The sequence below is a fragment of the Miniopterus natalensis genome, chromosome 20 (genome assembly GCF_054644295.1).
Source record: "Miniopterus natalensis isolate mMinNat1 chromosome 20, mMinNat1.hap1, whole genome shotgun sequence".
Taxonomy (NCBI): Eukaryota; Metazoa; Chordata; class Mammalia; order Chiroptera; family Miniopteridae; genus Miniopterus; species Miniopterus natalensis.
In genome coordinates this window covers 17,053,383-17,079,525 of record NC_142100.1, presented here as the reverse complement: position 1 = coordinate 17,079,525, position 26,143 = coordinate 17,053,383, and the positions used below count along the sequence as shown (strand labels likewise).

At 36.3% G+C, this 26,143-nt stretch overlaps 1 protein-coding gene and 1 pseudogene across 5 annotated transcripts in view; one reads left to right on the top strand and one right to left on the bottom strand.

Moving 5' to 3' along the window:
- TTC28 (tetratricopeptide repeat domain 28) overlaps positions 1-26,143 on the bottom strand; it is a 463,353-nt gene that overhangs the window by 285,848 nt on the left and 151,362 nt on the right. The gene's annotated exons all lie outside the window — the stretch shown is intronic.
- On the top strand, positions 20,217-20,688 carry LOC107526216 (large ribosomal subunit protein eL21 pseudogene; annotated as a pseudogene).

Below are 26,143 nucleotides of genomic sequence, written 5' to 3'. Positions count from 1 at the left end.
AGGGGTGCATGTGCCTGGGCTGCAGGTTTGATCCTCAGCCCTGGTTGGGGCAACCAATCAATGTGCCTCTCTCACATCCATGTCTCTCTCTCTCTCTCTCTCTCTCTCTCTCTCCCTCCCTCTCTTCAACTCCCTCCTCCCTTCCACTCTCTCTAAAAAAAATCAATGGAAAAAATATCCTTGGGTGTGGATTAACCAAAAAAATAAAATTAAAATAAAAAATAAAAAAGCCTGAGACTAAAATAAAATCTTTGTAAAGCACGTATCTGATAAAGGATTTATACTTAGGGCAAAAAGAGCTCTCAAAACTCAACAATAAAAAAACAAACAACCCAATGGAAAAAAATGGTAAAAGATAACCAAAGAAGATATACGGATGGCAAATAAGCTAATGAAAAGATGTTCAATATCATTAGTCCCTAGAAACATTAAAACCATATTGAGGTACCACTATGTGCCTATTAAAATGACTAAAATTAAAAAGATGGACAATACATATCAAGTGTTGGCAAGGATATAGAGAAACTAGAACTCTCATAAATTGACAGTGAGGATGTAAAATAAGACAATCATTTTAAAAAGCAATTTGGCAGTTCCTTTAAAAGTTAACCACTTTCCAGCCATTCCACTCCTAGGTATTGACCCAAGTAAAAATGAAATATATATATTTATACAAAGACTTGTACACAAATTCTTACAGCAGACTTATTTATAACAGCCAAATACTGGAAACAACCCAAATGTTCACTGACAGGTGAATGGATAACTACTTTGTGACATATCCATACAATGGAATACTATTCCACAATAAAAAGGAATCAACTATTGATAAATGCAACAATATAGACAAATCTTGAAATAATTATGCGGGTGATAGAAGCCAGACACAAAAGAGTACATACTATAAGATTCTACTTATGTAAAAATCTAGAATATACAAAATGATTTATAGAAAGGATACTGGTTGTTGTCTGGGGAGGGCATTGCTAGAAAAAACTACAAAGGACACACACCAGAAAACTCTTGGGGGTGGTATGTTCACTATGTTGATTGTGATGGTGGTTTCATGGGCATACACATATGCCAAAACTTATTCAATTGTACGCTCTAAATATGTGTAATTAAGCTATTATTATCTCAATAAAGCTATTTTTTTAAAAACATGAAAGAGTTATATTCAAGTATTAACAATCATTTCATTCTTCTTCGTAAGAGAACTGATATGTGAGACAGTACAACCAAGACACTATCTGAGCCCACCCGGGTGTAGCTCAGCAGCTGAGCGTCTACCTAGGATCCAGGAGATCGGGGTTCGATTTCCGGTCAGGGCACATGCCCGAGTTGTGGGCTCAATCAATGACTCTCTCATCATTGATGTTTCTATCTCTCTCTCCCCCTCTCCTTTCCTCTCTCTGAAATCAATAAAGATATATTTAAAAATAAAATAATAAAATAAAATAACAAAACAAAACAAAACAAAACAAAACAAAACAAAACAAAACAAAACAAAATAAAATAAAATAAAATAAAATAAAATAAAATAAAATAAAATAAAATACAAAACACTATCTGAGGTTTGCATTTTCAGGTAGTTTTCCATATTTGTGACAAGGTTACACATGACATACTGAATAAAATAGACAAAGATGAAACATGCAAGTTGACAGAGACCAAACTTTTCATGTACTTCCTGAAAAAAGCTGGTAATTATGAAGTAGCTACTTTTCCTAATTTTGTTTTCCCTTAAACTACAAAGAATGTTTCCATCCAGTCAAAGCAACAGGATGCTTCAATAGCACTGTGAGATCACGTTTGAATACTGTATATATACTACAACATGTAAAGACTCTGTCTAGTAAGATGAGAGTTTAAACTGATAGAACAGTGGGTGGTGCTGAAAGAATGTGAGAAAACATTTAAAAGAGTGACAAGACTTAAAAAATTTTAACAACACCCATTTTAAGAGTTTATAAAAATATACTAACAAAATAAATACCATTCAGTGCTTCAGCTTTTTCATTATGTGCCCTGAAAAAAAAAAAAAAAGATTCTAAAAAAGATAACTATTAAACAATATTAAAAGGGAAAGAGATCCCACAGTCTAGGATGAGGTCACATCCTGGCTAGGGTGCAAACACCTGAAGTTACTTTCTCAAACTACAATGGTAAGCCAATGTACTTTAGATCTGAATCAAGGACTTAAAAGGGTGTCTGGCTTTTCAAGGACTCTACTTAGACTATCCACTGTGTTTTGTCTGTCCTAAACCATTTTTGAGGAAAAAAAACAAAACACCCAGCTCTTTTCTTAAAAGTTTAGATTTGAAAAGCTAATACTAGAGTAGTAGTATACTCCAAAGAGTGTGATGATCAGGGACTAGAAATGAACCAAGGTGACTGGCAAGGTATCTGGCCTCATTATCAGCCCCAGGGGTATTACTTACCGGGGGCGTTATCTCCCTCTGAGTAGACAGTGCAAGGGAGACTAGCTAGGCTAGAGAACGCTTATATCTTGAACACAAAATGGCTACATTTAAGGGCAAACTGAAGCGCACTATTTGTTGGTAAATTACTAAACAGTTGTTGGGCTTTGGGGCAAGGGTGGGGGTGGGGGCTTGTTTGTTTTTAACACAAATCTTTCTCATTCAAGGGACAGGGTCTCATAGCACCATATGTGACTCTAATGGGCCACAAACAAAACTGGGCTTGTAAACCTCTAGAAAAATAGTAGATATTGGGGAGATCCAAGTTGTATCATGAAGGTACGTTGATTACAGACAGATCTGAAAAAGGTTATCCTCCATGTGATCAGTTTTAACAAGTATTGTAATTAGATTAGTAACGTATCACTCAAAACAAAAGATCAGGTGCTAAAATAGAATCCTATGTATACAGTCCATGTACATCTGACAACTGGTCATGTTTTAAAAATTAGCTCACAGGTTCTTCAAAGATTCATGCTTAAAGTATCTTTCATCGCCTTTAAAAGAAAATGTCAACATGACTGGCATGTCTCCTTTTCTTGAGTGTAATAAAGATTTATGAAAATAAACAGACTCTACAGAAAAAGCTGATTTTGGCTTTTAGCATTTATATGCAATGCCCCCATCTTACAGTATTTATAAGGCATAGTGAAAATTATTATTTGTAAAAAGCTTAAAGGATAAATGCTAAAAATATATAAATAAGATTAACAGTAATATATAGTAAACATGAGATGAAATCATAGATGTGCTTCATTTTACATTAAGACTTAATTCTATCTATAAATCAAAATATATCCTTTCTATGCTGATTACTTTGTTTGCTGTCCCCCCATCCCACCCCCACCTCTTATCCTACCCTGCTTTGTCAGCTCCCTCTTTGCACCAGGAGACCAACTTCTGTGGAAAACTATGGCTCCCTTACCCCCTGGCTTCGGGTTGAGCTTAGCAAATGGGAGGCACTGGCAAGAGATCAGTATGCAAGAGGAGAGAGGTATCAGTATTTATTCCTGATCCCTCTCCCACAACCCCTCAGCTCCCTCTTTCTGCCTCATCACAATTGCTTCTGTGCCTTCATTCCTCTGCAGCTACAGCTTCTATCACACAGCTCTTCAACAACGCCACCTCTTATCAGGCTTCAATAACACTGTTTCCTCTTTTTAATCCTGGTCTAGAGGAAGTGGTGACAGCTTCCCAGGGATGCTAGTTCAAATATATCACTATCCTTTTTCAGTTTCCTTAACCCTGCCCAAGCCTCTGTAAGTAATGCCATCAATTTCTCTTCAGTTAAACTCTGACTTTCTGCATACTGCATTTCTTTAAGGCAAGACAACCTGTTTTGAGGAATAAATGCATATTTTACACAAAGGCTATTCTACACCTCATCCAATCTAATATTCCTCAACAATCTGAACCTTCATTGTGATATCAACAACTGCACATACCAACCTGCATTATCACTATCTTTACAGTTATATATTTATCCAAAGGTTTCCCTGAAGAAGAAAAAAACACACACAAGTCTTATCTCAGAAGATACATAATCATCTGTCAAATTAAATAATTTTATAGAAAACATATATGTGAAACTCTGACATGCTGAATCCAAGGGACTTTCGACCTAGCACCAATATATGAGTGCTGCATCTAACAAGCAGAAAAAAACTTAGATGCATAAAAAATTCAGCTCTTCAAGGCCCTATTCAATCTACTTTGTATCCTCATATCTTCTCCACCAAAATCAAAATAAAATACAATGGATGTTTCCAAGATCCATGATATCTTATTAAACAGTTATTAGTTGTACTTCTGTTTAGTGGTAATAAGTAGAGAGTATGCAGAACACTGAAATGTAAAAGACACTCATCTGGGCTTTTTAGGCTTCAGATTACCTAGTGTTAGATATTATGTCCAGATAGTGATAGCTCCAAGTGGCTCCACAAATACAAACCACGTCTAATAACATCCCAAGCAAAGCAACCAGGAAGAAAATTCTGTTGTAATTAGATAATGTGTTCTAAAGTAAATAAAAATTATGTTTTGCTTATATTATCCATTACCTACATTACCAGAGACCACTGAGAAATGAATGAATATATTAATTTTCACATTAAACTCATAAAATATCAAGTCTAGTCTGGGGGAAAAAATATATTTTGATGGGAAAATGATCCAATTACTTGAACTAACAGCTCATATGTAAAATATTCTTTACCTAATGATTTTTAAAACCATAGAATATCATAGCTAAAAGGAACCTTAGAGACCACCTAGTCAAACTCTCTTATTTTACAAGTGAGGCACTTATTACCCAAGGTTTAAGTAATGAGTTCAAAATTACTAGCTAGATGGTCTGAACTCTATCAGAACTAAATCTTGCGGGGAAGTACATATATGGCTATTTGAATGGTTGTGATTAAATTAGGGGGAGGAATCCAGCTTATCAGCTAAGATGGCTGGATTCTGAATTACCATTGTAGCCTTCTGTAATAAACAAACCAGCCTGGGGGATTTATGTGCTTTTCTAACCCTTGTGAGGGAACCATGTTCACCTCTCAGTGTCCAGAATCCCAATGGTGAATAAAAATTCAGACACATCATCCCTTGGCATTTTTCATTCTCTCTGAGAACATAAACATCATTAAATACTGTAAATACTGGGGACCATTCTTATTGAACATTTCTGTGATATATATTGTAACTCTCTGAATGTGCTGAGTATGTGTGCATGTGCGTATGTGTGTTATGTGGGCATGAGCATTCACATGCACGAGCGAGAAAGAGAAAGCTGAAAGAGGAGATAAGCAGAGAGGCAAGTTGTCAGAGAGAGGAGACAGAAAACAGGAAAGCAGAGAAGAAGAAAGCAGACAGAAGCAGAGAGAAAGATAAAAAGGCAGAGATACAAAGAGAAGGTAAGGCAAAAAACACTAAGAGACAGAAGCTGAGAGCAGAGAGAGAAAGAGATGGAGAGACATTCGGATCAAGAAAGAACTACAGAGAGGAGGAGAGTAAGACAGCCAAACAATACTATAAACCCTTGTTATCCAATGCTGTCCTTGGCCCAGAAACATTAGCACCACCTGAGAATTGGTTAGAAGGCAGTAGCTCAAGTCTTGTCCCAAATCCACCGAATCAAAATCTGTTATTTTTAAGAACATTCCCTGGTGATTCAGGCACTACTTCAGTTAACTCTCTATTTACTCAGAATCATTTTAACTATCATTAAAGCAGTAAAATGGTTGCTCCTATGTGCAAATTCCAAGGTTCCATAACTTATAAATCCAGGAAAAACTTCAATCTCAAGCCAGGAAGCCTGAAAGCAGACATATAGATTCAACCTAACCACCCTTGCTACCAGTGTTTTTCATAGGTGGCTCACATCTAAGAAATTAATAATACAACCATTTGTTTCCACAGAAACTTTCTTTCAAGAGTTCAGAAAACAGGAAACGGTCAAAACTGACAAATGATAGATTTAATCAGGTAATTTTGAATTGATCATTCTAGTTGGAAAAATTAGTGAACAGCTGCTACTAAAAATATCTAATTTCCTTTTTCAAAAAATTTAAGATGTAGCACCCATCCCATGACAACATGTGTATTCAAGATATTCTGCACTTCAGGTACAACGTAAATATATAGTAATCTCACTACAGGATGTTTTTATTAAACAGCCAAGCACGTAATTACAGGATTTCCAGTGTAAAATTACTGCCACTTTGAAACTCCAGCATTTCACTCCCCCACACGGCAATGTTTTTTCCCTCCCTAGAGTCCTAGCCATAGTCTCTGAACCCTCTGCCAGCTGCCACTTTCTCTCCCCACATCCCTATTTTCATGGTTTGTCCTATTTATCATTTTTTTAAAAGGAAGAAAATAAGTATAAGACACTGATGTCTGTTTTTCCCAAGATTATGCTCTTTGTTTTATGCCCTGGGTAGAAACAATAACTATTCCTAACAGAAGGACCAGGAGGGGGACTCTTGGATGCTGATGGTCAGCTTTTCCTTCTCTTTCTCCTTCCTTTTTCCTCTCAATCAATCTCAGTGACCCCTCACCCCTGCCAACATTTCTTAGTAGCAAACATCTAAAATGTGAAAAGCAGCAAGATTTGTGCTATAGGGGACAAACACTGAAGTCAGGATAACAGAGATGTAGACCACACACTGACTGACCAACTGACACTGCACAAGCTATTTCCAAAACTAGGAATGCCTCCATCAGTAAAATGTGGGTTAGCTAAATCCCTTCCAGAACAGTCTATGTTTCTAGCTGAAGTTTGCATTTTGCGGAACCCCCATTTTTTCTAACATACAGCAAAGGGCTGAGGGGTAAAGAATACCACAGAGCAGGGGAGAAGAGCACAAAGAGCAAGTAAAAGATAGAGTATAAGAACAGTAGATATTAGTGAGCTCACCCCCAAAGATAACTTTACCCTTCGTTACCTTCACAATATTTACTGAATCCTTTCATTTATTCAAATAACAAATATTTATCAAGCACCTACTAAAATGCCAGTACTGTACCAGATGTTCAATATACAGAAAAGATAAAAATATAAGGCAAGTTTTATTCCTATTTTACAATTTTAAAAAAAGAACCTTGGAGTTTGACTTTGATTTTAAACCCTTCAGACACTTTATGAAGCCCTTCCTTCATATGGTACACAGGGTTTTATTTCTTATAAACATCTAAAGTTCTGTAAAAGATGAGCAAATCAAGAGGATCCCAAATGCTCAGGCTGCATTACTTACATAATAACACTTAGCATCCTTGGGTATTATAGGGCTATTGACAGAATCCTTCCATTGGACAAGAAAGGATGAACAACACTAGGGTCTATAGATGCCAAACACATCTTCCAAAATAGCACTGTTTAACGTCTGCACTCACTAGATATTTTAACTAAGAGCAAGGACCACCAAATGTAGATTTATTAACTAGAGTAATATACAGCCAGTAGTTACGGAAATAAATAAGACTATTACCAAATAACTGTACGAAGTTTACAGTATGCTTAAGAAAATGATAGCAATCCTCTGCCTAAATCTATAAGCAGTATAAATAATAAAACAACAATTGGTCAAAAATAGACTCCTTAAAAGAACACAACTATTGGCCCTGGACAGGTAGCTCAGTTGGTGAGAGTGTCATCCCAATACACCAAGGTTGCAAGTTCGATCAGGGGTACAAGAATCAACCAATGAACGCATAAATAAGTGGAACAACAAATCGATGTTCTTTTCTCTTCCTCCCTCCCTCCCTTCCTGTCTTCTCTCTAAAAGCAATAAATAAAAATAAAGAAAGAAAGAATACCACTATTCTAATACTAGGGAAGTAAAAGGAAAAAAATCAATTATCACAAATAGGCCATGGTGATATAACATATAATTAACAAAACCCCAAAAAAAATTATTTCCCCATAAGGATGCAACTGTAGACAAGAACCATGAGATAAAAGTTGAAGGTGCTTTTTGTTTTGTTTTTCTGAAAGCAACAGGTAGGAACACCGACAGTTTTCAAAATAAGAACTATTTTTCAAAGGAAGCAGTAGGAAATGTCCATTATTTGAAACATCCTGCCTCTCTTTTTTGCTTTAAATTCCATAGAAGTTATTTTGAGCTTATTGCTTTGATAAGATTTAGCTATAATTATATTTAGTCCAAGACATTTGATCTGTAAATGGAATTACTAAAGGAATTACTACAACTTCCATGAAATTGGCAAATAATATTTCAATTTTAATCTGATTCTAGAAAAGCTTTGCCCTAAAAAGAGAATTCAGTAAATTTGCCTACACAGAAGACACTTGCTTTCAAAATTAAAAATCTCTCAAGAGTGTAGTTACACATCTACATTTTGAAGAATTACCATTTAACAGTATCCTACACAAATATGTATCAATAATCACTCTTACTTGTAGAAAGTAAACAGTAAAAGAAAAATTGTTTTTCTTTTCACAGATAACATGTAAAAAATATCTCTATATTGAATGCTGGCTGCTAAGCAAAATAAAAAGCATAAGATACTTCATGATCCTTGCCCTGAAAGAATATAAAGCCCATTGTTGATGACATAGTATGTAAACTTAGACACAAGTAAAATGTTTCACTAGGAAGCCACATGAATAGTGCAAAGAACACTTAAACAGTCCTTTCATCACTATCTAGTTGTGGCTCTGTCATTTACTAGCTGTATGACTGTAAGTACATCGCTTATCTTCTCTGAGTCTCAAGTTCTTCACTGGAATATAAAGACAAAGATGCAAGTACCTAATAAGATAATGTATGTGAATACATTCTGTAAACTATAAAGTGATATACAAATATTATTCAGTTGTATATTACAAAGAAAAGACCACTAAAAGGAAACCATGGATGGCCTAGAAAGCTGGAGTTAAATATAGTCATTTGAGTTTTAGATCTCTAGTGTGAACTTTACTACTAGTAAAGCTAAGTCCTAACTATATAACAGGCACTGTGCTAAAGGGCTTTGTATACATTAACTTAGTTAATTCTCCCAACAGCCATATGAAGTATGTGGTGTTGCCCCATTTTGCAAATACAGCAACTGAGGATTAGGCAGGCAGAATAATTAAACTGCAGATTAGTAAAAGGGGAAGCAAGGATTTCAGTTCAAGTCTGACTCTATGTACTGTGCTCTTAATCGCTATACTATTCTGACTTTGAAAAAAAAAAGTGTTTCTTACTACTTTATAGTCATTAGAGTATTAAGAATTATGGTTATAGGCCTGGTTTAAAAATAAGTAAATAAAGGGGACAGGATGGAAGGGGAGGGAGAAAAACGCTTCCACTAATAGCTCTTGCTTTTTAATACCTACAAATCAGAGAAAGTGAGTCAGAATAAAAAGAACTGGCTCACATTCCTAGTTTTCCAGACTGGTTCAAGACATTCTCTCCCCTTTTTGGTGCCAATAATAATAACAACTAACATTTACTGAGCACTTAGTATGTGCCAGGAACTGTACTAAGTGCTTTATGTCTATTATTTTATTCAATCCTCACAGATCCATAATTATCTTCATTTTACAGATGAGTAAGCTAGAACATAAGGAGATTAAATAACTTGCTCAAATTCTGCCTCCAGGCAAGATGGAGTAACAGGAACAAGACTTATTTACCTAATTTCATTTATCTAATTTAAACAACTAAAAAACTGATGGGAAGCATACAAGAAATAACAATTTTCAGACATTGGACAAGAGGTAGCAAAGAACAATGACTCCCAAGAGAGGAGAAAGAAAGAGGTAAGTCCTATGACTGCCCAAGTTCACTGCACAGAGAGTTTAGGCAGCAGCTCTGGGGGGGAAAAACCCAAGAAGAGCCCAGCAGTCTCCCTTAGTTGTGAAGACAAAGTAGGGAGCTCAAAGAGGCTATGGTGGGTAGAATTCACAGGGTAGAATACTGGAGAGGGGAGAGCTGAACAGAGAAAAAATTGTGGATAGCTTCAGAGGGTCCTCCCACCCCAAGTATTCATCTGAGAACTGATCAGTGCATCCATATGGGAAAACTATCCAAGGCTGGGGAAAGAACCACCAGAAAGAAGCAGGTAAAACACTGTCCAGAGCTCACACAGAGCAATGAATAAATAGTCTTCTCACAAGCCAGAATGAAAATTCCTCACGACACATTGGACATGAAGTATTCTGAAGAGGACTGCCTCAATAGTGAAGCAAAATTAGCCTTAGTGGAAAGGCTGTTCTGGTCCCACCTAACAAATGTTAATGGCAAGCCTCAAAAAGATCAATCCATTTCCAAGTAAGTTAAGAGCAACAAAGCTCCACATCACAGTTTAAAAATACTTTGTAAATACAAGAATGCCTAACATCCAACAAAGTAAAATTCACCATGTGTGACATCCAATCCAAAATTATCAGGCAAGAAAATGAGCAGGAAAATACAACTCATAACGAGGAGAATAACAAATAAACAGGAACCAAAACCAGAAATGACACAAATTAGCAGAAAAGAATATTGAAAGAGTTATTATAGCTCTAGCTGATCTGGCTCAGTGGTTAGAGGATCGGCTCACAGACTGAAGGGTCCTGGGTTCGATTTCAGCCAAGGACACGTGCCTCAGTTGCAGGCTCAATCCCTGGCCCTAGTTGGGGTGCATGCAGGAGGAAACCAGTCAATGTGTCTCTTTCACATCGATGGTTCTCTCTCTCTCCCCCTTCCACTCTCCGAAAAGCAATGGGAAAAAATATCTTCAAGTGAGGATTCCAAAAAATAAATTAAATAAAATAAAAAAGAATTATTATAATAATATTCCATGTGTCCAAGAAAATAAAGGAAAACATGACCATGTTAAGGAGAGACCTGGAAGATATTTCTAAAAAGGTACAAATCAGAAGTCTGGAGACAAAAACATATCTCAGATAATAAAATGCAGAAAATAGGAGTAACAGCAAATTAGAACTAAAAAAAAATTAGTAAATTTGAAGATACACCAATTAAAACAACAGTGTTTCAAAGGAGACCAGTGGGCTATGTGAACAACTTCAAGCAGCCTATTGGATGTGTAAACTGGAGTCTCCAAAGAAGAAGAGAGGAGAGGGCAGGAAAACATATCTGAGGAAATAAGAGCTGAAAATTTTCCAGGTTTAATAAAAACTATTTTTTTCTTTTTTTCTTTTTTTTTAATTTTTAAATTTTATTTTTTTTTTAAATATTACAGATGTCCCTTTTTCTCCCCAATGACCCGTTCCACCCGTCCCATCCCCCTCCCCAGTCGCTCTCCCCACCATTGAAAAACTATTATTTTTTAAATTAAAACTATATCAAAAAGAAAAAATTAAGCCCAGCCAGTGTGGTTCAGTAGTTGAGCACTGACCTATGAACCAGGTGATCACAGTTCGATTCCCTGTCAGGGCATATGCCTGGGTTGCGGGTTGTACGCTTGATCCTCAGTAGGGAGCATGCAGGAGGCAGCTGATCAATGACTCTCTCATCGTTGTTTCTATCTCTCTCTCCCACTCCCTTCCTCTCTCTGAAATCAATAAAAACATATAAAAATAAATAAGAACTATGCAATAAAAACTACAACAACGTACATCATGATCAATTTTCTTAAACACATTAATAAAGAAAAGTCTTAAAAGCAGCCAGAGAAAATAAAGATCTTACAGAGGAACAAAGCTAAGAACAACAGCAAGCTTCTCACTGGAAACAAGAGAAGAGAGAGAAATGGAGCAACATCTTTAAATCTCTGAAAGAAATCGCTAGGCTTAGTGAAAATATCTTTCAAATATCATAGCAAAAAAAGAGACATTTTCAGACATATAAAAGCTGATATGGAAAACAGTATGGTGGTTCCTCAAAAAATTAAAAATAGAATTACCAGCAATTCCACTTCTGGGCATGTAACAAAAAGAACCGAAAGCAGGGATTTGAACAGGTATTTGTACAACTATGCTCATAGCAGCATTACTCACAATAGCCAAAAGGTAAAAGCAATCCATGTTTCCATCAACAGATGAACAGATAAACAAAATGAAGCATACACATACAATGGAATATTACTCTGCCTTAAAGGGAAGGGAAACTTTGATGCACAAGTTCATGCTACATAAAATACGAACCTTGAGAACATTATGCTAAGTGAATAAGCCCATCACAAAAAGACAACTACAATATGAGATACCTCCACTTATATAAGGTACTTATTTGTCAAATTCAGAGACAGGAAGTGGAATGGTGGTTGGCAGGGAATGGGGGAAGGCAGGAATGGGGAATTGTTGTTTAATGGGTAGAGAGTTTCAGTTTTGCAAGATGGAGAGTTCTGGAGACTGGTTGCACAATAATGTGAATGCACTTAACACTATAGAATTATACTCTTAAGTTGGCTGAGACGGTAAATTTTATGTTATGTGTATTTTACCACAATTAAAAATAAATAAAAAGTGTTTTCAAAGCTGAAAGAATTTATCATCAGCAGACTTGCACTACAAAAAAAAATGTTAAAGGAAAGATTGACAATGACAAAGAAGGTAAGTCACATATTAGAGGCAACTTCAAGGAGATACCACAATTAAGTGCAATGTGGGATCCTGGACTGTATACTAGAACAAAATAAGGACATTAGTGGAAAAACTAGTGAAATCTGTATGGGCTATAATTTAGTTAATAGTATTGTACCTGTGTTAATTTACTAGTTTTGAAATTATACTATGCTTATTCAAAATGTTAACATTAAAGAAAGCTATGTGAATGGTATACAGGAACTCTATTTTGTTTTTACAACTTTTCTGTAAGATTAAAATTATTTCAAAATAAGACTTTTTTTTAAAAAAAAAAAGCATGGTTAGCATACCACTTTCAAACAAAAGTTAAAAATGCCACTGTTAATATAAGTGAATTAAGTACAAAGTGAACACATTTCAGATATAACTTAGAGGAAAGAAAAACAATTTTGTTCTGTTTATTTTAGACAAAGTATGCGGGAGAATAATGTCATTAAACACTGCTGGAACAGCATAAAAATCATGATCTACACATAAAAATACAAAATGCTTCTTTCTGGATCTGGCCAGTGTGGCTAAGTTGGTTGGAGCATTGCCCCATACACCAAAAGTGGTGCGTTCGATTCCTGGTCAGGGCACATACCAGGCTTCAGGTTCAATCCCCAGTTGGGGTACATGGAAGAGGAAGCTGATCAATGTTTCTCTCTTACATCAATGTTTCTCTCTCTCTCTCTTTCTCTCTCTAAAATCAATTTTTTTAAAAAGCCTCCTTCCCAAAGTTGTGACACATGTGACAGACAGTAAAACAAAACCCAAAACTAACCCAACATATGTGAAGATCTAGATACACAAGAACTATAGAAGGAGCTAAGAATAAGGAATGTGTTGTATGACATCCAATCACTTATAATCAATCCCTTCTGCTAAAAAGTAATAACTTATTGCTTAAATTTCCATAATAAAAAAAAAACATGTTTCTCGTCTACTTTTCCTGTCCATGAAATCCATGTATTTAATGCTCAACCTTCTTACCCACTTTAATCTGGAGAGGCAGTTTTATGGAATAGAAAAAGCATGAAACTGAAATTAATATTTATTGATCAGCTACTCTGTGTCAGGTACTGTTCTAAATACTTTACACATGGATTATCTGATAATCCATTTAATCCTCACAACAAGCCTAAGAGGAATGTACTATTATCCCCATTTTTACAAATGAGTGCATCAGTCCTGGCTTTCTCTGTATGTCACTGGGAAAGTTTACATGACTCACAACCTCTCTGTGCCCTTGGAAATCAACACCTGTTAAATGTTTCTGCTAGCATTTATTCCATGTCTGCCTTACCTGTCCTACAGAGTGGGGCAATATTCAACTTGGGATTAGAAACATACACGCACTAGATGTGCAATTGTTGAAAGAGAGAATGTTAGGTGAGAAGGCTGAACTAACTAGAAAAATGAACCACTAAAATTTCTTACAACTCTACCATCATATTCACCCAAAAAAGCATCAGGAGGCCCAGTGGAATAGATTAGGGATGAGAAATTTGGGGTCTGGTACCAGCTCCACTACTGACTGGCTATGTGGTCCTAGGCAACTCGCAAACCTCTAAGATTCCAAACCAGTGCAATAGAAATTAGTATCTGCCCTTCTTGATTCAGCAGGTTGTTGTGCAGAATGAATGAGCCTATCTTGAATAGGCTTATTGCACTCCTAAAAGAGATAAAATATGTAAAGATGGTACAAGATCAGTGACCACTGGTACCAGTTCTCTCCCTTCCAAAACAAGGATTCAAAGATGGAGCTGCCTTATTAGTAGATGGTGCCTTCCTGTCTGCTGCATTTTGGTAACCTGGCATTTTCATTCTGACAATATTTTTTTGTGGTATCCTGCAAATGTTGGTATAGAGAGTGATTCATCATGTAAACTAAAATCACTGCTTGCAAATAAATGCAAACTGCAAATTACAGGGGAAACAGAAGTTTTAAAATGTACTTAAAAATAATAAAAACTCAAGTGAAGTCACTTAATCCAATATTTTACTGGAAATTGGGCCACCTCCAATTCTCTTAAGGGTACCACAGTTTGGTAACCAGATGTTAATATTATTCTTCTGCCAAAGAAAAATGCAAGAGTTAAAGACTTTTTTCTTAAAAATTATATATTTTTTTTAATTTTATTATTGTTTAAAATATTATAGATGTCCCTTTTTCTCCCCAATGACCCCGTTCCTTCCCCCTCCCCAGTCCCTCTCCCCACCATTGTCCATGTCGAAAAATTATATTCTATTTATATTTCAAAATATATATTTCTCTGATACCTCAATATATTATATTAAAAACTAAGTATCCCTTCAACCTCCCTGCTACTATAAGATATATGTGACATATAGTGGCAGAGAAAGAGAAAGTATCTATTCTTCATTATTTAACTAGAGGCTAAAATGGACACCAGTAGATAGCCAGCCCAACATTCAGATTTACAGCTAAAAGATAAGCACTTAATTATTCTATTTTAACTAGCAACACGAACCTTATTAAGGGATGAGTGCAGTAGTCATGAAGGAACATGACTGCTAGTATGATCCAAGCATCAAAAGAAATAAAGCAAACCATCATCCAAACCAACCAAATGTCAAATTCAAGTAAATTCTCTGCATTTTCCCTCAAGACACAAATATGAATATACTAATCTACAGCAGCATATTAGCAATTATGAAAACTATACAAAGGCATTTTATTACTCTCTATTAGAGTGGGCAAGAGGTTTGAGCTGCTTTCTCCAAATCATTAGTTGCGTATTTCTAGCAACCCCAAAGCTGTTTCTGATATAAATGAGGCACAGCAAATATGATATTCACCTTGTGCTGTCTTCAAAGTATACATAACAGTAGATTTGATTCTCTGACAGGATTATCTATGGACCTGACCTTTGGTAAGTGCTCCTAAATTCATCAGCTATCCAACACAAATAAATGAGCAAATGAAGAGGTAAGCTAGAATGCACGACATTAAACAAACCCATATCACAGTGCAAATATCTTCAAGTTAAAAATCTTTATTATCAAATGAAAATGAGAGCTAAACTAGATCAAATCGGTATCCAACTGGCTATAGCAAATGGTTATATTAAAGTAAGCTTTAAAACAAAGAATAAAACCAGAGGTAAAGAGGGATATTTCATAATTACAAAAAGGCAAATTCATCAGAAAGGCAGTATCATCAAAAATGTTAATGCACTGCCCTGGCCGGGTGGCTCAGTTGGTTGGAGCATCGTCTTATATACACCAAAAGGTTGTGGGTTTGATTTCTGGTCAAAGCACATACCTAGGTTGCGGGTTCAATCCCTGGTCAGGACATGTAAGAGAGGCAACCAATCTCTCTCTTTCTCTCTCTCTAAATCTCCCCCTTTCCTCTCTTGAAAATCAATAAACATATCCTCAGGTGAGGATTAAAAAAATGTTAATTCACCTAATAACAGAACTTCAAAATGTGGGGCTCTATCTGTTCTTTCTGTCACTATTTCGTCTCCCATTTTCTTTTTTTATTATTATTCTCACTTGAGGATAGGTTATTTGAAATTTTCAGGGTTTCAGTTTGCTCACTTGTAAATGAAGGTAAAATCTACTTTAAAAATTTTATAGACTTCATTTATTTATTTTTTTAATCCTCATCGGAGGAAAATTTTTCCATTGCTTTTCAGAGAGGGAGGGAGGGAGGGAGGAACATCAATGTGAGGGAGACACATGAACTGGTTGCCTCCCACATGCTCCCAGACTGGGGCCGGAAGTCGAGTCTGCAACCAAGGTATGTGCCCTTGGCCAGAATCAAACCCAGGACCCTTCAGTCCATGGGTCAACGCTCTAACCACTAAGCCAAACCGACTAAGGATAGACTTTATTTTTTAAAATAGTTTTAGGTTCATAGCAAGATTGAGCAGAAGGTACAGTGAGTTCCCACATACTCCCTCCATACACATAATAACAACTTTTAAGGACTATTATGGGGAGAAAATAAAATTAAAATTAAATTAAAATAAAATAAGAATAGAAAGCATATAATGTTAGTAGCACTGTACATAAGCAGGCATTCAACTGTTATGTGGGGGGTTTTCCCTTTTCCAAACACTGACCATGTATTCCCTGGCTCAAAACTTTAACAGGCTTCTGACTACATATACAGCAAATCAAATTCTTCAGTCTACTATCAAAGACTTCCACAATTTGGCTCCAACCTATTTTTCCGACTTTATCTTTTACTAAACACACCACTAGCCCCCATGCAAACTATACTCCACCCACATCACAACTCTATTCACTATTTCTGATCACATTCAGCATTTTCCTATGTCTATTCTTTGCTCCACATCTGCCAAAAATACTTTTCTTCTCCAGTATGTCTGACAAAATCTTGCAATCCTTCTAAGCCCAGGTCAAATCCCATTTTTTACAAGAAGATATCCACAGTTTTACCAGTTCACATTTCTCTTCCTTTCTCCTACACTTTCATGTTACTTTGTTTATACCTGTTTTCCTAATCTCTCCTGGAGGACAGAGCCACATCTTTTTTTTTTTTTAATATATCTTTATTGATTTCAGAGAGAGGAAAGGAGAGGGAGAGAGAGAGATAGAAACGTCAATCATGAGAGAGTCATTGATCGGCTACAGCCCGCAACCCGGGCATGTGCCCTGACCGGGAATCGAACCCTGATCGCTTGGATCCTAGGTCGACGCTTAACCGCTGAGCCACGCCCGGCCGAGCCAGAGCCACATCTTATTCAGGAATTAGCACAGCGCTATGCAACAGTTTTATTCAGAAAAACTGTTAAACTGAACTTACTAACTATACAATCACAAGTTACTCAATACCAGAAGAGAAAGCTAAAGAGTGAGCTCTAAAATATGTATCTTTGAATGGGTACTGAGTCAGATATAAGTTATTTTTTCTATACTATAACTCCATACTAAAACTGAGAGTTTTTAAAAAAAAATGCCTTGGAGTGAAAGGAAGGGAGGAAATATGAGGGAGAGAGAACACTAAATATCTAACAGCTATAAAATTTTAAGACTTGCATAACTCCTCAAGAGCATCAAGTTGAATGTTTTGATTTAGCTCCATCCAGAAGGGTTAAAAAAAACCAAAATGCTAAAATCAATGATCCACCTTGTCCTAAACTGTCCCTGACCACCCCCTTCTAAAGAGCTCTTTCCCCATCTCTAAATTCCTAGAGCAATTGCATTTACATTAACCATTTGATATTCATATATTGCATTTTGTTATTTCTTACAGTATTTCCTTGAGTCATTTTCAAATCTTTCATCATTTAACTTTATTTCTCATATTCTCAACTAGATTATCAATTCCATGTAGGTGGAGCTCATATCTGCACTTTTACAGTCCATTCACTACAAAACATTTCTACAGCACCATTTAGTTCATGTCAATAGAACATGGAACTTGGTTCCACAGTTCATAGGTGATGTTTTTCTTAGTAAAGAGGAGCTAGAATAGAATAGAATTGTAACCTTCCAAAGGAAAAGTAAAATGGCTTCTGCTAGGCTGCTACACAGACAAGGCTCTTTGCTCTATTTAAGAAATATGAAAAGTGAATGCTTACACAGAAGGTTAAGAGAGGTGTAATTTCTGGTTCTCATCTCAGGGCAAGTCTTACTTCCTTCTGAGCCCACCTTAATGGCAACCCCACTGGCTCAGGGTTCCACTTTCAAATGCATTATCTCACGTTTCTGCAAGTCAGCATTTTAAAACACTTTTTTGTGTGCATTTTTAATATCTATGGCAATTTCCACCCATGTTGAGCTGCCTGCCTAGGCTGTCCAAGCTATTGGGAGTTTTTGTGGTTCCATGGTTAAAAGCTGCATAGATTTTGAGTAGTCTACACTTAGCCTATTTTTCCCATAAACCCTATTATTTCCAATGTACAACTTTGTAGAACAGACATATATCATGCTACAGTAAAATGTCTGATGATCCACAGTCACTAACACAGTGCCTTGAATGGAACACTTAATGGCTATTGCATTTAATTTTTAAAACAATAAATGATTAACATTTTATTTTGCCATTGTTCCCATGATATTAAATCTCAAATCCAAATTCTAGGATTCCTAAAAACCCTCAGCCCAAAATGAGGAGTCAGTCTTCCTGCTAAGGTTTCTATGTATCACACCAAAATCACTTTTTAAATTAAACAGCTTCTGCTAATACAAGATACAACTTACTGTTATTTAAAAAATCAAATTTGCAACAATATCAGAATGACTCTCAAACCCCAATAAGCAATGTGGCGTCTCTGCTTGGTGATGCTAAACTTCTGGACAAAATGAATGGAAAAACTGAGACAAACAGGGACAGTTTCCTATTCATTTTCACAGCTGCTTGGGCTACTGCCCAATCTCCATAATGAGAGTGATCTCTTGCTTTGTTTTCATGAAACCTATAGTATATAGAACACAGCATTTCAATAGTGCAGGCTTCAGGATATTATATTGTTCCTGGTTCCGACATTTTGTCTCTCTCCTCCTTAAAATAGTCTGTACACATTGGTGTTGTAACAGTAACTGTGACTCCTACTGAACCATCGAAATGATCTACTTATTGTAAACAAGATCAATAACCAACATACCACTTTAAGTGAAAGCCTCCACACTTTTATCTTTAATTTCAAGTCCCCAGGCAGGGACCTAAGTTTCAATTTAAAATCTTGGAGATCAGAAGTACAATGTACTATATCCCCAATCAGGCCTGACAAAGCTCCTAAACCCAATTTAGAGATGTGCAATGTAATGTGCATATTTTCATGGTAAGAGTAACATGACTTGTTTTTAATATACACAAAAATCTGGCATACATAATTTGTTTTAGTTTTTATTGACTGATTTTGAGAGAGGTCGAGAGTCATTGATTTGTTGTTCCAGTTATTTATGCATTCATTGGTTGCTCCTTATATGTGCCCTGACCGGGGACCAAACCCACAACCTTGGCATATTGGGACAATGCTCTAAACCAACTGAATTACCAGGACGGAGCTCATAATGTTTTTTTCTTAAAGAGCAAATCAATTTTACTTCCTTTCTCACTCTCTTCCTCTTTCTTTCTTTCTTTCTTCTTGAGGGAGGCAGACGTGGTGCCAGAAAACATTTTCCTTTATAAAACAGCAACAATTCCAATATTCATTGTTATTGTATATTTATATAAATCCTGTGTAAACAACCCTTATGTCCTTGTAGGGCTATTTTATCCCTGACATATGCTGATCAACCAAAAGATTTACATTACAAAATATATATCCAAACAAAAGCAACATTTTAAAAAACCATGCACCGACGACCTAATCACCATTTGGATATGAACAGTGGCTTCTCTTGCATCAAAGCAAGCAAAATAAGGAAAGGCACTGATAAATTTCATATATCTTAGAATCTGAAAAATATTCACAACTATGGCTAATACAGACAAATAATAAAGCACCTTGAAATTACAATTTTAGGCCTTAAATCCTAGAATTCTAAAATATCAACCTGAAGGTACTTTAAAGGTCAGATATTCCAACTATCTCATTTTCACATAAGGAAATTAAATTTCATAGTGAGGAAGTAACTGGTCTAAAGTCACAATGCTACAATTCCAGGTCTGCTGATTCTTAAGCACCATGATGCCTCTTCTCACAGATTTTTAAAAAAAAAAAAAAAAGACCCTTTCGGAGGGAACAGTCATCTTCCAGTAATTCCCCAAAATGACCAACACAAAGGGAAAGAGCAGAAGCACCCACTATATGTTCTCTAGACCTTTTAGCAAACATGGAGTTGTTCCTTTGGCCACATACATGCACATCTGCAAGAAAGGTGATACTGTTCAAGGGAATGGGCACTGTTCAAAAAGGAATGTCCCACAAATGTTACCATGCCAAAACTGGAAGAGTCTACAATGTCACCCAGCCTGCAGTGGGCATTGTTGTGAACAAACGAGTTAAGGGCAAGATTCTTGCCAAGAGAATTAATGTACATATTGAGCATATTAAGCACTCTAAAAGCTGAGATAGCTTCCTGAAATGTGTGAAGGGAAATGATCAGAAAAAGAAGGAAGCCAAAGAGAAAGGTACCTGGGTTCAACTGAAGCATCAGCCCGCTCCACCCAGGGAAGCACACTTTGTGAGAACCAATGAAAAGGAGCTGCTGGAACCCATTCCCTATGAATTCATGGTATGATAAGTGTTTAAAAAAAAAAAAAAAAAAAAAGACCTCCATACTGATAAAAATGTTTCTCTTAATTGGGTAGAAGTGTGGTATTCCTTCCCCCAAAAAAATAAAGAAAACTTTGTGTCCTAAAATAAAAAATAAAAATAAAAATAATAAAAAAGAGCGAAAGATAGATCTTAAAGCAGATTTTTTTTTTTAATATATCTTTATTGATTTCAGAGAGAGGAAAGAAGAGGGAGAGAGAGAGAGAGAGAGAAACATCAATGATGAGAGAGTCATTAATCGGCTAGCCCGCAACCCGGGCATGTGCCCTGACAGGGAATCGAACCCCAATCGCCTGGATCCCAGGTCGACGCTCAACCGCTGAGCCACGCCCGGCCGGGCATTAAAGCAGATTTTGAAGTAAATTGAAGCACTGGTAAAAGATAATTGATAGGAACTTTTTGCAGGTTTCTGAAATATATGTTAATTATACTACTATAATTAACTATACTTGTTAGTTAACTCTGTATTTTCCTTTTATAAATTGTTTCATATTTGTAACACCATGATGACATTCCCCTACAACTCAAACAATTTTGGCAGCCTTTCCACCCATTAAGATATACTTGGCAAATGCATGCTACATTAAATATTTATTGAAGTAGAATCATTAGGGAGGCAAATTCATTGGAGAAACAACAAATTAATAATGGTAACACTTATTAAGTATTTAAGTACCATGCACTGTAATAAGTGCTTTACATTTATTACCTAATTTAAATTTTACCAATCCTAGGAGATGGGCATTATTAATATCACCATTTTATAGATGAGGAAACTGAAGTACAGAGATTAAATAATAGGTAGGATCGACTACCAACTAGTAAATTGCAAAGGAAGGGTTCCATCCCAGGCATTCTAGCTCTAGAGCCCATGCTTTTAACCACTATACATAGGGCCTCTTTATAAGGAAATCATACATTCCATAAGAAAACAAATTTTTTGATTAACTGAAATTGAAAGATTAACTAGACTACATTTCACTTCATAAAATAATAATGTAACAATAAATGATAAGTATGAATGATATAAATGAATGTTAAGTAGCAATACTAGGTATCAAATAGTCTAAAAGGAAAACTTGACCTCAGAGAAGAATTTCTAAAGACTGACACATCAAAGAACAAAGTATGTGTGTAATTTGGTGATTACATGTTCCACAAACAGGCAAAAGAGGTTTCACTAGTTCAAAGAAAGCCAAAGCCAAAGGTTACATTCTCCCTTAGAAAATAAGAGATACTCTTCCAGAATTGATTGGCCCTAACTGAACTGGCCCAAAATGATGCCTGGCAGTAAAAGCAGTCTGTCCACTGGTTGGCTATTCACACTTGGCCATGTAGTTCAAGTGGTAAAGGCTGTAATTCGGACTTATCAGTTGGTGGATGCAAGTGTTAAACAAAGCCTACAGCAGCAGCCCAGATCATTTCCTCCTCCTCCCCCCTTTTTTTTAATGAAGCCACAAATTCAGTGGAGTCTGGAGATTTAAATTCTAATCATTTTCCCTTTGCCCTTTAACACTGGTGCTCCCAAGGGAACCTTTACTTTCAAGCATTACTATTCTAGGCCCCTGAATCAATAACCCACAGCTCTAAAAAGCAAGAATGCCAAGCAAATGCTGTTCTCTCTCTCCCTCCCCATCCCAATTAAAGAAAAAGAAATCTATAAGGCTATGGAAGAGCCTCAAATTGACATACTATAATAATAAAAACCACTCAGAACATCTCGAACCAGACTAAACAAAATGCTGCACGCTACATGCACACAGCAGCCATGCAATAATCCAGCTGACTACGTTAAGGAAGAATGCTTCTCAGAAGGAGCCATCTAAATCTGACTGTTTTTGTCCCTACTCCCCACTTAAACCCACCAGAAGCACCAAACACTCATCTTATTCCTCTATACACAGGATGAGATCTACCAGTTCAGAGCTGAGTCTCTGTATAACTGATGCCACTTTGCACAGAATAGGTTGGCTATGTGGCAAACCAATCCAATATTAAGAACAAAAATAATTTAATTTTTCAATTTAATCAGTATGTATTTACTATTTTTTTATATGCCAAAGATTGAGCCATGTGTTAGGAACAAAGTAAAGAAAGAAAAAAACCCACTCCAAACTATAGTTACAATAATCTTACTATCTAATAAGGCAAAGAGACAAGCAAACAAAAATCCCTTACAGTTCTTAAACTTTTCATAACTTTATAAAAAGTATTATACAACTTTTTCATCCTTTATACCTCACTGATCCTCACAACAGTCCTAAGGTAGGTACAACAGTTCGTTAACTCCCCTCTTACCAGGCGAGAACACAAATTGAGAGTACAGATTTGCTATGAACAAGAGGCAAGAGGAGTAACAAACCACATGGCTAGTGCCAAAGAAAAAGTGATTTAATAGAACCGCAAATACTGTTGCATTGTAATTATACGAGCAAGCAAAGTCACGCAGTCAACAGCTCTAACAGCAGAACAGTGATGAAAGACTGACCAATATACCAACCAAGGATGCTTTTATAGACTCCAAGACTCAGTGACATTCTAATTGTAACACTACTGAATTGTTACTGGTTTGTTTAGTGCTGTTTTGAGATTTTTATTCCCTTCAATTATGTCACCAAAACTCAATTAGAGAATGTGCCACAAACATAAAAAGCTAAGAAGCACTGACCTAAGAACACAGAGAAAATAAGTAGTGGCACAGAACCAAGTTTTCGATCTCTCATTCAGTGCTCTTTCTACTGCAAAATATAGTGTCTCAGACTATAAAAGGAAATCCAGGTCACATCAATTTCACTTTGGAAAAACTCCTCTATTACCTCGGAGGCCTTTCAATCCAGGATCCCTGCATATATCCCAAGTCTCAGGTAGCCCCCAAAACAATCCCTAGAATCCCCACACATCTTCAGAATTTATGAGCCAGGTATGAACATTGTAAAGGCACTAGAGTAGATGACCTTGAGAGCCCATTTTAGACCCAATCTTCAAGGTGACACCAGTTGCCCCAGGAATAAATGGCCCCAGAAACGTAGGTATTATAAGGTGCAGTATAAACTGTCTGGCTAGAACACTGGCTCCCATGCATTATTTTTCCCTAAACAGCATGGTGCGAAAATGCCAGCCAAGTATATCTGGGGCTCAATCAAAGAACTGTTGCTTTGCTCTAACACTAGAGGAAAAACGTGCTGTACTGAATTAACTAATCTCTAACATGAAATTTGTAAAGGTAATTTTTACTATTCCATTTTTCACTTTAGGTACTAACTTTGGAACCTACTTCCCAAGTAGGGTGCAGCTTCATATTAATATTTTTTTCAGAGTAAACGTAACTTCCCTACCACTTGAGTATTTCCAGCCTTTTGCCAATATTCCTTCTTCTAATTCCAATATATCATTTCTATACCTTCTTCCTACTCCAATTTAGAAAAACAAAACTGCAATAGCTGGTTCAAATATAATGTGATTTTTTAAAAGCTTAAATATGGACTAAAAAAACAAAAAAAGTTTTAATTTCTAACTTTAGTGATTTAGCAATGAAAATTCATTGCATTGCTGATGATCCTAATACACTTCAATTCTACAAGACTTGTTCATTTTCCAGCCAACTGTCTCTTGTCAGCTTTTGTTTGAAATTTCTTAACTCCTGGGGATTTCTGCCAAACTCTTAACACCATGAACTCTGCATTATCTCTATAAAATTTAAATCCCAGGCTGGCTTCCTCAGTCATCCAGCTCATCTTTTTAGCTCTCTCCAATACAATCTGTGTATAATCTGAAAATAAAAATGAATATTCTTATCACTCTAAAATATAATCTGATAAGTAAATTTCTTATAATTTGATAAGTAAATTTCTCATAATTATATAACATTATATAATTTTATTTATTTATTTTTTGATACGAATTGATAAATTTAAATACTATCAGTTAAAAGATAAGAAGTTTTGGTCCTGGCCAGAGTGGCTCCATTGGCTGAGCATCATTTTGTGCACCAAAAGGTTGCCAACTGATTCCCAGTCAGGGCACACGCCCAGGCTATGGGCTCAATCCCGGGTAGGGGGCATGCAGGAGGCATCCAACTGATGTTTCTCTCTTACCTCATCTGCCCCCTCCCCCTTCTCCCCCCACCTCTCTCTAAAATCAATAAAAACATATACTCGGGTGAGAATTTTAAAAATAAATAAATAAATAAATAAGATAAATAAATAAATAAATAAGATAAATAAGATAAATAAAAAGGAAGCAGAAAGTTAGGTTGGTAGAAGGGAAAATTCAAAGGCATATTATAGCCAGTCAAGGAACCAATGAGAGAGAAGCAGATATATAGCGGCAGAACTGGCCTTTCCACTAAAGGCACCTCCTTAGATTAGAAGAATCAGGATTATTACTCATTAAGTGCTTATTCAAATCATATGAACAAACTAAAAATAAAAACCAAAACTTCTAAATGTGCTTAAAAGAAATTCACAGAAGTCAAATCTGTACTCTTTCATTCCCAAATATTTAATGCAACTCCCAATGTAGAAAGCACTATGCCGAGCAATAAACATGCATATGTCACATACCCTAATGTCAAGATAACTGTTATCATATTAATGGTCTCTTAATTGGCATATGAATATGATTCTTAAATAATAAAATATCCTTAAGACAAGAAGCAGAAGAAGGGCCCTGGCAGGATACCTCCATTGGTTAGAGTGTCACCCCCTATATGCCAAGGTTGCAGGTTCAATCCCTGGCCAGGGCACATACAAGAATCAACCAATGAATGCATAAATAAGCAGAACAACAAATCAATGTGTCTCCCTCCCCCTCCCTCCCCCCGCTCTTCTCCCCCCTTTCTCTCCCTAAAGAAAAAAATCAATAAATGAAAGTTTAAAAAGCAGAAGAAGGAAGAAGAGGGGGAGGAGAGGAGGAAGGGGAAGAATCATTACCACCACCACAACTAACTTATCATTTTACCCAGCTCAAATAATATTCTCAGTGGGCTCGTCTCCTAATTCATTCATTAGACAAACTACACCACTAGACTCACAGCAGAACACAGACATAACCAACTTATTTACTGATCCATGATGCCAAACCTAAGTATCAATTTGTTGGAAAAGATCTGTGCTTTTAATTCATAGCTATTATGTTTTAGACACAAGAATTTTTAAAATTAAATTTATTGGGGTAACACTGGTTAATAACATTATATAATTTTATTTATTTCTTTTTTAATCTATTTCTTTTTAAATATCTTTTATTGATTTTAGAGAGAGGAAAGGAGAGGGAGAGAGAGAGATAGAAACATCAATGATGAGAGAGTCATTGATCGGCTGCAGCCCACAACCCGGGCATGTGCCCTGACCGGGAATCGAACCCGGATCGCCTGGATCCCACGTCGACGCTCAACCGCTGACCCACGCCCAGCTGGGCAA